This window comes from Meriones unguiculatus, chromosome 3, assembly GCF_030254825.1.
Source record: "Meriones unguiculatus strain TT.TT164.6M chromosome 3, Bangor_MerUng_6.1, whole genome shotgun sequence".
Taxonomy (NCBI): Eukaryota; Metazoa; Chordata; class Mammalia; order Rodentia; family Muridae; genus Meriones; species Meriones unguiculatus.
This window is the reverse complement of record NC_083351.1, coordinates 175,963,926-175,977,575: the sequence shown is the minus strand read 5'-3', so window position 1 is coordinate 175,977,575 and position 13,650 is coordinate 175,963,926. Positions and strand designations below refer to the sequence as shown.

Sequence of the window (13,650 nt, the reverse complement as noted above, 5' to 3'; positions counted from 1 at the left end):
TGAGTCCCTGCTGCTGAAGACACCATGCACGTTAGACACGGCCTTGAGGAGCCGAGCGGGATCTGACCTGAAAGCCTCCTCCTGACGTGGACCAGCTTTCGTAATACTGCGACATGGTATGCTAGCTGCCAAGGTGGAGAAGCAGTTCTACCCGGCCAGGACGCCTATGCGCTACATCGAAGACCAGCATGGTACAATGTCCCCAGTGGCGCAGTCCTGGCCCTTCATGCTGGCTCATAACCAACAGCTCGTTAATTGAATTTAAGGGCCCCTCAACATGGAGGAAACCTTGCCTGGCACTGGAATCCTGGGGCTAGTGAAGTCACAGATGTTAGAGGAGAACTTACTATTGTCATTTTACAAAAATCAGCACAATTCCTAACTGAATTCTAAATACTAACCCTCCTGCCCACAGATGAATGTAACCATCACCCCTTATCTTTGCAATAGCTGGAGACTCTTAGAGAAAACCACAGCTGGCCAAAATGTAGAGAACAAGTGATCTTGGGGTGCTCAACCCCAGTGATACATCTAATACAAGTTTCCTGTACCTAAGGCTCGGGGAACATGGAAGAAGAGCAGGCAGAAAGACTATAAGAGCCAGACGACCAGGGAGCCTGCTGTGAGATTATTTTTCTTGGAAATAACAGAGAAGCTTCCCCATGCTCCTGCAACAATATGGCCACCTAAACAAGACTTGAACAGCACACACCAGCAGATGTGCTAACAGGGAAGAGGGAAAACCTTTCATCAACAAAAAATTATAGGCAATTAAGGAAGGCCAGAGAAATGGATTTTCCCAGGGAAGGATTTCCACCTGGTACTAAGTGGCCAGTCCTGAAATTATATACATACCAGTAACATTAACCCCAAGTGGACTGTGTAGGTTGTATTTATATATTTAGGTAAATACAAATACATATTTACATATGAAATGTATGACTACATGTGTTTGTCTCTCTCTGTGTGTGTTTGTACAAAGAAAAGCAGGACATGAATTTTAAGGGTGTGGAAAGGATTAGAGGAAAGGGAAGGGGAAAATGATTATAACATAATAAAAAACAAGAGTAAGTAAAGTATAATAATTATTTAAAAAGAGGTTTCTTGCTGCCATATGTTCAAAGAGCTAAGCAAGGAAAGTATGCGTTCTTCCCTTCGGTGTAAGTTTGAAGGGGACGGAGCAGAACGTGGAAGAGAGGAAGGACCCTCTCAGGAAGGATGTGGTGAGATGGTGTAACCCAGGCAAATTCCACGTGAAGAAGATGACAGGCCCTGCTCCGGGACTGTCCACAAGGGCAGCCGTTTGTCTGGGCCGAAGATTACACGTTTGTGTTGGAGCACCGTGTTCGCGCTGCTTTCCCAGTTCAAAACCACCGAGAGAGCTAAAGGGGCCTGTCAGTGCCTTCAGCCAAATTACAGCTTGTGCTTGGCTCTCGCCCCCACTTGTAAGTATGTTTCCCATACCGTGTGGCTACTGTCCTTGCGGTTGCTTAAGGTCTTTGGCAGAGCTGAGAAGCAGGCCCCGCCCCCCGCGCCATTTAGTGAGTTTGTGGCCAAGGCCCGGGGAATTCAGACTTTCTAAACTTAGCCTCTTGAAATGGGTATTAGCAATGTCTTACAGCTAAATTTTTCTGTTGTTCGATATTTGACTGTGGAGAATTTTAAATACATAGAAAATATAGACTGCCGTACAATGAACTTGTTTCTTCCGTTCCGGAGCTTCCTTGAGCGCTCCCTTCTCCGCCCGGGTGACTTAAGTGCGTCCTAGGCCTCAGGACATTTTTGGAACAGGGACTCCTTTCAGATTGGGGCATTTAAAGGAACTCCCAATCACTGTCCTGAGACTTCAATTTATCCTTCCAGCCTCTTCTATTTCCTTCATTTTCCTTTCTTGTCTTTGTTTCTTGCTGGGGTGATAGCTGGCTCCCCGGCCTGGACTCCAGCAGAACCGCACATAACCTCACCTAGAGCACGGACCGTGAGCTTGCCTGCTTGCCTGCCTGGCTGCCGGACTGCGCCGCGCACCAAAGCTTCCCTCCCTTCCATCCCTGGGGCTTCCCGACGTCCCTGGCATGCTCCTGCTATCAGAACAGGCTGCTGAAACAGCACTTATCCAGCCTGGCGCTCTGCCTGATGGGCCCTATGGAAACTGATGGGCCCAGTTCCTTTCTTCCTTCCCCACAGCTCCTCTCTTTGCTAATTAGTCTCTAGATCAGACCTGATTTGCTCAGAGTCGAGCCTCTTCCTGCGACTCAAGTGACAGTTTTATTTATATCTTATTATATATTTATAGTTTACTATATGTTTACAAATAAGGACAAATAGTGCCACAGTAACCTAATTTTTTGAATTATCTAGCACATAGTAAACTTCTTCAACTGTCCTGTTTTATTTTTACTCTGTTTGTTTGAAGCAGGATTAATATATCTCCCATGCACCTCTGTAAGTATCTTATATGAAGGATTTTCTCTCCTTTCCCATATTTAGTTTTTGGGGAGGAAAGAAAAGACTTTTTAGGTCTACTTTTGCTGATTTCATCTTCATGATGCCATCTATTTCAATGTTTCCTGTGACTCGTAACCATTTCCTCATGACTGAGCAGAACTCTTTCACAAGTGACAGATTTTACAAAGACCTGACAGCTGCTTGCTCTTTTGGGGGGGGGGGGGGTTCACACCTATTGATTCACTAGTTTTTCAGAATGGAGCCAATGTTCATTGGCCTTTAAGCTCTTTGGCAACAATATGACTTATGTGTCTCTTGTCCTGAGGAGCCTCACAGCCCTGCTCAGTTCTCACCCAGTCCTCACCAGCCTTGAACTACAGCTGAATTCATGCTCACTGCATGACCTCAGTCAACGTCCTGCTTCTCTAATATAAAAAGCAAAGGGATGTATTTATTTCTTCTTAAAGTAACAAATTAGTATTTTATCTCCTAGAGAAAGTTCATGAATTAACTCAATCAGTGTTCCCCTCTGGGGATCCATACTGATTTGCTGACAAAGGCTGTTGGTCATAACTGCTGTGTATTCCAGCGGTTGGCTACGGTAGGTAACAGAGCCCTGCAGTATGAACAACGTCGTGAAGGTAGCTGGTGTGTTTTGTCTGCCACGGGACCACGGCTGATTCTTAGTGGATACTTGGGGTGTGGCTGATTCTTAGTGGATACTTGGGGTGTGGCTGATTCTTAGTGGATACTTGGGGTGTTGACAGTCTTTAGAAAACTCAGGCAGACCTTGACTGTGGCAGGACCAGCTTAGCCTTAGTTAACCTCTGGGTGTGCGGCTCCTCTCATCCTTGTCTATGAGTACGTGTGTTGCTTGTCTGTGTGCCCATGTATACATATGTTTGTAGAGGCCAGAGGTCGATGCCAGGTGTCTTTCCGAATAACTCTCTGTCTCATTTCTTGAGCCAGGATCTCTCACTGAACCTGGGCTTACCCGTGTGACGAGGTTTGCTGGCACTGTGACCAGTGAGCCCCGTAGTGGCCTGCCTGCCTCCCTGGCTCTGGGGGTCCAGGTGTGAGCTGCCACACCTGGCTTGGGATCGGAACTCCTGTCCTCATGCCTCAGTAGCAAGCACTTTGTCCACTGAGGGTCCACTAGGACCCTCTCCTTGTGCTGATGTCCCTAAGAAGTTGGAGCCTGCCTCTTCCTCTGTCCACCGCTGTAGCTGGTTTTCATGCAGCAAGTTTTTCTGAAATGCCTCAGGAGATCCTCTGTGGAAGAAATATTAGCTTTTTTTGGAGCAGAGCTATTTGTCATATTTTCTCAAAACTGAAATCTAGGCCAGCAAGAAGGCTCAGTGGGTAAAGGCTCTTGTCACCAAGCCTGACAGCTAGAGTTCTGCCCTTGAAACCCTACGTGGAGAAAGGAGAGAACTGGCTCCTACCAAATGTCTTCCTACCTGCATGTGTCCCCTGCACAGGTGCACACATGATAAATACCTTAACAGAAGAAAAATACTTCTAAACACACAGAAACTTCTATAAGCTAAAAATTCGACTTGAAAGAAATGTACTTCATCGATATATTTCCATAACTTTCCAAAAAAAAATACATAGATAAAATGTTCATTTAAGCACTAAGTATAATTTTTTAAATTGAAAAACAAATCTCATTTTTCATCAGCAGGGGACTGTTTAAATAATGTTTTCTTCCTGTGATGGACTCGTGTGGAGATTTTACAAAGTGTGACATGAATGTCCGTATGTTAACACGGAGAGATCAGTTTGTCAGCATAGATTTACCAGGTAAGAAAGGGAATTCTCTGACTGCGAGTAGTATAAAATTCTGTAACTAACACAGAGAGGTGAGAGAACGCACTTATTTCACACACCACCACAGTGGAATAAATATGTCCACAGCTTTACATCAGATGACGAGGGGAGTTTAGTGTGAGTTCAGTGTTTCCACAAGTACCATCCTGGTGACAGGCGTCACATCACAAGGAGTGCCCCGCCCCTAGTGCTAACTGCAGTAACCGCAGGTCAGTGGGTGGAAATTAGAAATTTTATATTTTTGACCCAATGACCTTTGTCAGGGGGCAGGAGACCCGGCACTGGGCAGGATGCTACCTCATGTAACTGATCCGGGGACAGGTCTGTCCTCGCTGGCTCTAATGAGCGGCCTGGCAGAGGAGGAGACGCCGGAGCTCAGCTTTGACACGTGGGCTGCTGAGAAGCAAGAGCGGTCCTCAGATAAGGTTGTTGGAATGTGAAGGTGTGCTCGGACGGAGCTCTGAGGGTGCCTTCGTTAGTGGGAGGGCTTTTCGCAAGGGAGCAAGGCAGGGGAAGTTGCAAAGACATGCCTGGACATGGTGGAAGCCTGTTTCGTGGGAATGCAACAAAAACTTGCTGAAAGATGCAGATGAAGGGTCCTTGGAGAAGCAACTCCCTGAGCTGGATAGACTCAGGGAAGGGTCCCCCACATTGGCAAGGGCTATGGATCTGAGCAGGAAGAGAAGGAATCCCCTCTCAGAACCCAACAGCTCGCCCAGGGAGACTGTGCCATGCAGCCTCTGCCCTTGCTTGTCATGGTAATGAGCTGTTTTAATGAGCTCAGCTGTCACTCAGTGCCTCTTATTGTCATAAATTTTCCACAGGGCGAGGAGGGCTATCAGCTGACCGTCTTACTAATCAGAGATGGTGTTAGCTTTCCACCCTCATAATGAAATTCTCCGGCCGGCTGTGAAGTAGCAGGGAGCCAGCTGCTATATTTAGCAAAGGCAAAAGCAACCTGTCTCAGAGTGCAGAGGAGAGGGAGACAGAAGCCCGTGGCTCACGACAAGCGCAGCCCACAGCATTGCTTTAACATTTCCATAGTTTGTGGCTGGCCAAAGCAGGGGATTTTGTTGTTTGTAACAGAAAGTAAAGCCTAATAAACCAACACTGAGTCTAATTTTGTGTGTGTTTGGTGCCAGCTTTCTAGAAACGTCCAGAGAAGGATCTCATAAATTCTCCTGCAGGATGTCAACTCCTTTATGGCTAAATTCTCTTCATTCCTGTGACCTCCAGATACTTCAGCCTCGGTCAGAGTTTTGGATTGTGTTCTACAAGACTTGATGAGATCGAGAATATGACATTCCTGCTTACAAGAGCTACCCTCCAGACGAAGCAGACATATGCACCTATGTATTAGTAACTCAAACATTTTCTGTCACCTCCACAAAGCCAGCCCCCCCCATCCTGAAATCCCAGCTCAAGGAGGAGCAGGTACAATGCAGCTTTCTCAAGTGGGTGAGGATAGATTTCTAACCACACCCCTCCTTTGGCTCATGTTTTGGTCAACTTGCTCCCCTAGATTGGAAAGGTAAGAACACCATGGGACTGTACCAGTGACACAGGTGACAAGTGACATCTTCCTGAGGTCTCTGCCTTATGCTAGTGGCTTGCTGTCCGGGGCACCTGGCTGATTCTTCTCACTGCGGACTTGCTGAAAAGAGCTTAAACTTTCAAAAGTCTCTTCATTATTTGTGGGTTTTTCCCCCCTCTGAGTTCCCATTGTAAATGACTAAATTAAAACCAAAACAAAACAACTGACTATATTTACCCCAAAGCCAACAACTGTTAATTAATTAGTTTACCTAACTATTAATATTTGTAAAGATGCCTCAGAATACTTTTAGATATAAACATATCCTTTGCTGAACTGCAAATTATCCTTCTAAGCGCAGGACATGCTATTTTTCTGAATCATTTCCTTTTGGTGGGCTACAAAGCTGTCAGTTCTTAGAGGTTGCCAACAACCTGGATCAAAGGAGAAAACATGTTAAAAATCGGTAAAATGAAGGCTGAATCATAAGCCTCACCCTCTATTACTCTTGTTGGACCTCCAGACCATCACCGGGGACAAATATTAGTCAACCATCACCCTGATAATGTGAAGCACAAATCCTTGCTTTAAGACATTTCTTCTCTTCCAATGTTTTAGCACAAAGTGAGAGGAAGAATTGGCAGAGACATTTGGAACAGATTTTGGATCTTATAATAGATTTAAATTATGTTTTTTGAACCGCTGGCGACTGCAGTGTTCATTTTACTAGAGAAACCTCTTCCTTCCTGTGCACCACGTGTGTGTGTTTTCTTGATTATAACTGGGTGTTTTTAAACAATCCACCAGGAAAGATTTGTGTCATATTTTAACATGTGTCTCACCCCAAAACAGCCACTATATTTAAAAAGGGAGGGAATTCTGTGGGTCCTAAAGGGTGGCCAGAGTGGCATACTCAGAGTACCAAATATATAATTCTCTGACTTATAAACAAGTGCAGGAAGTTCCCAGAGCTTCCAAACGGTTCGCTGTCCCATTACGTCCTATGTTCTTCCAGAGCCTAGGCTCAAGATGAAAGGAACATGCTCAGGAAACCTTAGCTGAAGCCACGGGAGGAGGATGATCCCAGGCCAGGCTGTCATGGTCACTGTGGGGAGCAAGTGACGCTGTGTTAGTTATTTGTCTTGTCGCTGTGACAAAGTTCCTGACAAAAATCAACGTAAAGAAGGACGTTGTCTTGGCTCATGGTCCATTGCTACAGGAGAGGCAGCCCAGAAGCTTAAGCTGGCTGATCCAGAAGCAGAGGCAGGTTCTGGTCTGCTGTTAGCTTCCTTCTTTTTTGAGGTCGCCAACTCATGGAACAGTCCCACCCTCAGGTTGGCTGGGCCTTCCCCCATCAATTAACTAATTCTGGATAACGTTTCATGGTCGTGCTTGTTTCCATGGTAACTCTAGATCCATCAGGTTAACAAGCAAATCAACCATCGCAGGTGTCAAGACAAATTTTCCTGGAGAAGCTCTCTCTGGCCATCTTCATTCTCCACAGTCTCCGTGTGCCTTACAGACTCTCAGCTGCTGTCCACAGAGCCACGTTTCCCCGTGTTCCCTCACATGTTTTGTCATTTTCTCATGTACTTTATGTCTATTTTAACGGTTTCTCCCCAAAAATATTAAAGTCTTGAAGAACCTAACTCTAAATTCCCCACACTGTCAAGCACACAGTGGATAGTTATCAATTGTGCTATTTCTAGCGAGGCACAGGTCTGTATGTGGGCTAGATTCATGTCAACACTGGTTTTCTTGCCTGTTCTGAGTGTTTCATAGTAGTATTCTCCATAAAATGCTACCATCTTCTTCCTTTCAGGATTCTGTATTAAATTTCTGAGTGTATCGGTCTTCGCTTGGCTCATACTTGGAGTCCCAGGACTTGGCAAGCTACGGAAGGAGGGTTGGCATTATTGAGAAGCCAACTTAGTATCCCAGAGCGATCCTTTTTTTTTTTTTAAGTTGTCTTTGACCGTTTTCATACCTAGGCTTGGAATACCACTTTCTGAATTATGGGGAGGCCAGTGAGGAGCACTTGTTTTTTTAACAGTTTCTTTCTAAGTGGCCCTGTGGAAAACACTATGTTTATATGGTTTGGAGTTCACATATTTAAAGTTACTCCTTGGGAAGAGTTCTGTATTACTGTACTAAGAACTCAATCATCTAAAGTAAAAGTTGGCCATTGTTTATACAAAGTCACAATTTTCTTCCTCCCTACTCTCCAGCTTATTTAATGCTATCCACGATTTGGAAAAAAAAAAAACCGTTAAGAGTAGCTGGATGAAGACTTTAATAATAACTCTGAACTCAGCTCAGAACCAGAGACTGTCATAGAATGGAAACTCGTGGTCAACCTCAGCATTGCACGCAGTAGAGTTCTTTACAGTACACAGCCAAGGAGATTTGCAGAAATACAGCTATTTAATAAAGTAAAGGAATAAAATAATCGAACATATTTGCTTCACAGTGAATAAAGACAAGAGTTCCCATTTGCTCTGTTGCATGTTATATGACTATAAAACCTTTTATTTATGTGTATAAAGAATTGGATATCATAGGACCTTGAGAAACTTTTCATTATAAAAATAGAGAATTGGGTAACAATTGTTTTAGAGGCAAGATTTTTGAAAAGTAGGGCCCAGCTGCCCTGCTTCCCCTAGAAATCTTAAGGCCATGGAGATCACAAAGGATTTCTTTTTCTGAATCGATGGATGGAGAGTGAGAACCAGAAGGAAGACAGAATTATTTATGAAGATAAAGAACACTTGGAACATGGAGTTCAGTTAGATTTATGACTGGGAATTTTGTCCAAGGGAATGTTTCGTGCAAGGACGAATTTAAAGATGACAAAGATGCTCTTAGCCACTCCTGTCCAAGTTTCCCGTGTGTCAGAACAGGCCGTGCTTGTTACAAGGGAATTAAGAGAGGGCAGAGCTGCATCCCCTGAATTATGTATTATTGTTACCATTTTAGAGACACTTGAAGAAAATTTTTGTTACAGATTACCCCGCTCCTTTTCCATGGTGTGTAAACCTTCACTCCCCAAAGAGAGAAGCGTTTCCTTCTTTAAAGAAAAGCACTCTTTTAACACCCTCCCCCCACGTCCTCTAAGGAGCACTGCATCAGCTCTGTACTATGAGTCTTTCATATCCAGGAAGTGTGAGGGTTACAATGTTAAATTCATAGCATTTCCCAGCTCAGGAGTAAGAAGAATTTTCAGATGAGGTCAGAAGAAGTACTTGTTATCAGGAAGGAGTTAGAGATGCTCACCAGAGAAGCCAGGCTTTAGGCTTGGGAGGCTAGGGAGCTACAGCAGTGCATGCAGAGTGAGGTGCAGGCAGAGAGTGGGTGGACTCACAGCTTTTACAAGTCAGCGTGCAGCTGGCCAGTGTCGCTTGCCCATCAGTCTTACCTCTTCTCTGCCTATCCTGATCACGTTTCAGACCTCACGTCTTTATCTGATCTCAGACAAAGGGCCGAGAAAGGATGGGCAGTTATTCTTCCCTGCTCTCCAATGGTGTGCCTTGCAACCTCTGCAGAGTAAAGCACACTGATCACTGAGAAGAAAAAAATGCTGTTTTAATTCACAAGGCGCACCATTAAATACACATGTAAATAAAAAATATGTTTCACCCAGAGGTTACATTCAAAAATTGCCTTTGCAAGGAAAAGCAGGAATTTTAAAAAGGCTGAGAAACACTAATGTAGATAAATGTCAGAATACATGAATTAAATAAGTAAACAATGCTGAGATTTTTCTCAATTGTAAGAAAGAGCTATGCCTTCTAATAATAAAAATTATTCTCCACTAGCATTCTCCAAATTGATGCTATTTTTGGTTATTAATATTGTCAACAACAAAATCTACAGTCACCAAGGAGAAAAATGTCTGGATGTGTTCGTGAGGGGTTACCTAGGTTGGGCTAGCCTCTGGCCATCCCTGTGAAGGACTGTGGAATAGATTAATTAAGGTAGAAATGATACCAATGCTGGGGAAATCAGGGCGCTGTTTTGGAGTTCTTAATCTCATTAGTAGAAGAATTTAAGAATGGATTCAACTGGAAAACACAAGAACAGTTTTGTGAGAGTTTAAAAGAAAAACCACATGGCAGGCTAGCTGCAAATTTCCACAGTTTCCTGGGGAGAATGAAGATGAAAGGAGAAGATGCCATGACATCAAGTGAGTGTGGAGGACAGACACGTGCTTCTTGGCAGAGAGGGGAGTGTTAGAGGAAGAGGAAGGAAGCCTAAAATGTTGGGGCAGAGATAGAAGAGAAGGAAAGTTACACTTTTCTGAATAAATCAGAGAACCAGGCAAACTTAAGACCCTTATATGGCTGCGGCCTGTCGCTGCTACAGTAGGGGTAGAGTCTGAGAAGTAAAATTCAGGGTCTAGTTTTAATTTATTTATATGTTTATATGGATGTATGTATTTATAGATGGATGGATATATAGATTTAGTGTTTTGAGACAGGGTTTCTCTGGTATAGTCTTGACTATCCTGGAACTCACTCTGTAGACCAGGCTGGCCTCAAACTCAGAGAGCCACCTGCCTATGCCTCCCAAGTGCTTGGATTAAAGGCGTGCACCACCATAGCCTGGCCAATCTCATTTTGGAAGGAGTTATCCTGACTACCACCTCAGGATGGCTTCAGATGGGCCCTCCTTGCTGCAGAAGTGCTCAGGCCAGCCTCGCTGCAGTGGTAGGTCTCCATGCAGGCTGAAGATTCTGTTCTCTTACTCTTACAGGAAGACTTATGCTGAAAGGGAGAGGCCTGGATTCTACTGAGACTACATAAAAAGGACTAAGATGGCTCAGCATCAGCAGTCTCTGCTGCGGAGAGCAGATGAAAGCCCAGGCGAGGCTGAACTGTTTGATTTGAGCATGGCCACGGCAAGGTCCTCAGTGTCTCAGATCCGTGGGAATGTCAAAGCTTGCCCTGGCTCATGTGAAGATGTTGGCTGTGTGTGCAGAAAATGTCGACCCCAGCTTTTTACCATCTGAGAGTGTTCATCCATGGAGACTCCCTACTGGGCTCAGCCTGCCTCCTCATTGAGCTGTATACAATAAACCCACCTCCTCGGTTCAGAGGTATAAAATAAGTGTGCTTCAATAGTGATTGCAGAGGCCCAACTCAACTGTGTTAATGAATGGACATAATCAGTTGTTTAACAATGTGTGTTTGTGTGTTAAGAGAATAAACACTCTCTTTTCAGTAATAAGGAATAGCTTGTCAGCCACAGGTACCCACCTCACCCCAATCAATTTTCTAAGTTAAGAAGGACTGAGCCAGGAGTTTTAAATGCTGTTGAGTGCTTTTGTGCTTCTGAAAGTGACCTCTGAGCCCTGGAAAATTAGTGAGGGGCAGCAGACAGAAAAAGAATGAGATAATGGTCTAGGGCAGGCAGGCACTTCCCAGAGATAGTTTGGAAATACTCCAGTTAAAAATAAATAATGCTTTCTGTAAATTTCTTTCACAACCCTGCTGTAAGCTCTCCAATGTGTTCACAACTCTGTCAGCAAATTCTATTTTCATCATGACTGGAAAACCTTTCACCTCAGGCTCTCTTTGGAAAAAACTTAGTTCTACTTTCAAACTTCTGCCTCTATGAGTTTGCCTCTCCTTTGTGAGGAGTTTTGTAGAAATTCCAACTCAGCTATCTACTATTACACTTATTACCCCTAAATGTCTGCTCCTCGGGGTCATTCCAAATTTCCACTGCATTAGATCTCCATGTTTGAACCGAAGTTGAGATGGTATCACCATGACTGAGACAGTTAGCAGCAGGAGAATTTTATGACTTTAAAGACAAACTTTTGTTCTAAATGTTTTCATTACATCTTGTTTGTTTGTCTGTTTGTTTTTTCTTCCAAGTAGTTAATATCAATGAAAACAAAACTTGTTTTCCCTTGGGAACTCCCTTAAGAATTCCATGCATTTTTTCCATCGTGTACGATTTAAGAACATTGTTGATGTAGTGTGACCAGAAAAGAATGGATTCGAAACAGGGGAGCACCACTGTGATGCTCTGACCACAGGCCAGAGGCAGACCTGAGCTGCATTAGGCAGACCCTGTACTGTAGGGAGACGAGAAAGCACATCCAGACCAAGAGCCTAAAACTGAACGTTTGTTGCCTCTGAAAGAGGAGGCATTTACACAGCCCCTTCACCGAGTTTCCACATTCTGATCATTTTGTTTCGTAGGTAAGTTCTGCTGGACCACTTAGTTCTGTTCGTGGTGCTCTTGCAGCAGGACCTCAAGGAAGGAACTGGTTTCTAGCCAGAGAGAAATGACTGGTTTTTGAAGCTGCTTCTGGGAATTTGAGAAACTCAGCGGCAGAGCTAACATGCATCTTTAAATCACCCTGCACTGACCAAACAGCACATGCTAAGAATATAAATTAACCACGGGTTGTCTAATAACCGATGTTTTTCTGACTGTCTGTTGAATAAGATGTGGCAGCCACAGGAAGCAAAGGAAATGAGGTGAGGCAGAGTGGGTAGGGATGGGTACAGTTTTGCCTGCTGTTTCTGGGAAGGTTTGTATACAGCGGCCTTTATGGTGTTTGCTGAAACCCACCCACAGGAGAAGTATCCTGTTCTGTTTAAATTTGAGGGGGAAACATTTCCGGGACTTCCTGCTCTGCTTCTCCAAGCCCGGAAGAGGCTCTATCCCACCTCCTCTACTGCTCTGCCTCTGACACATTGCTTTGTTGGCCTGAAAAGTACATTCTTTTTAACAGCTTCTTATCCCTTCGTACAAGGAAAGCAAATAATAGAAAAGTATATTTCTATTGCAGAAGTGTGGACTAAAGACCAGTGGAGCTGGTTCTGTGTGTGCCTGTGAGCTGCATGGGGCTGGCTAAGGACTCAAACATACTTCGTCATTCTTTGTAGTTGTGAGTTGAAGTGCTTTAATTTAAAAAGACATTAGAATGTATATATGTACATATATATTATTTTGGGGCTAAAACTCATGGTCTTATGTTGGCAAATGTGCTCTTCCCACTATACGCCAGCACTTCAACTTGAAATTCCTAACAACTGTTTTGAACTGTTGGTCTGAATAGAGACATGAGGGGGTCCCTGGACCATGTGAGGCGTGCAGGCGAGCATAGGATGGAGTGCTACATGCTACAGCACTTTCCCCAGTCTTGTGAGCGTGGGGGACGGTGTGGCTTGTGCTGGGATCCCCACGTTATGCAGGAGTTGCTGTTTCTTTGTGGGTTTCCACAAGTCCACATTCTATGAATAATAGTATGCCTGTGTCTGTCAGAGCTTGCCAGAAAAATACAACCAGGAGAGAATACGTAGATACGGAACAGGAGGCATCTTCTGGGAACTGGGTCATGTAATTACAGAGGCCGAGAAATCTCATGAGGCATGGGACGCTGGTGTGTGATTCAGTGCAGTTCTGAAGGCCTAAGAACCGGGAGGCTGCAGTGTGAGTTCTGGAGGCTGAGGGCCAGGAGACCTCATGTCCTGGAACACAGCTGGGTATCTCAGAGAGAAAACACCCCCTTCTTTCACACTCACTGACACACACATGCACACATTTTGGCATTCAGTGTCTTTGGTTATGTCAAATGATTTTATTTAGTTTGTTCATTTGAATTCTAATCTCTTTCAGAAACACTTCTGTGATGGCTCTTTCTTGGTTGTAAACTTGATGCAGCAGAGATAAAAGAACCTCAGCTGGGAAACTGGCTCCATTAGCTTGACCAAAGAGCACGTCTGCAGGCCACTTAAGTTCTTTGTACATATTGGATATTAGCCCTCTGTAAGATGTAGGGTTGGTGAAGATCTTTTTCCAGTCTGTAGGCTGTCGTTTTA

The 13,650-nt window shown here is 44.3% G+C and overlaps 1 long non-coding RNA gene across 1 annotated transcript; it reads left to right on the top strand.

Moving 5' to 3' along the window:
- The first annotated feature begins 1,276 nt into the window (after window positions 1–1,276).
- Window positions 1,277–11,222, top strand: LOC110562819 (uncharacterized). The gene is made up of 4 exons (XR_002477254.2): window positions 1,277–1,445; window positions 4,130–4,251; window positions 5,515–5,809; window positions 10,565–11,222. It is a non-coding gene; the product is annotated as an uncharacterized LOC110562819 (long non-coding RNA).
- Window positions 11,223–13,650: the final 2,428 nt, after the last annotated feature.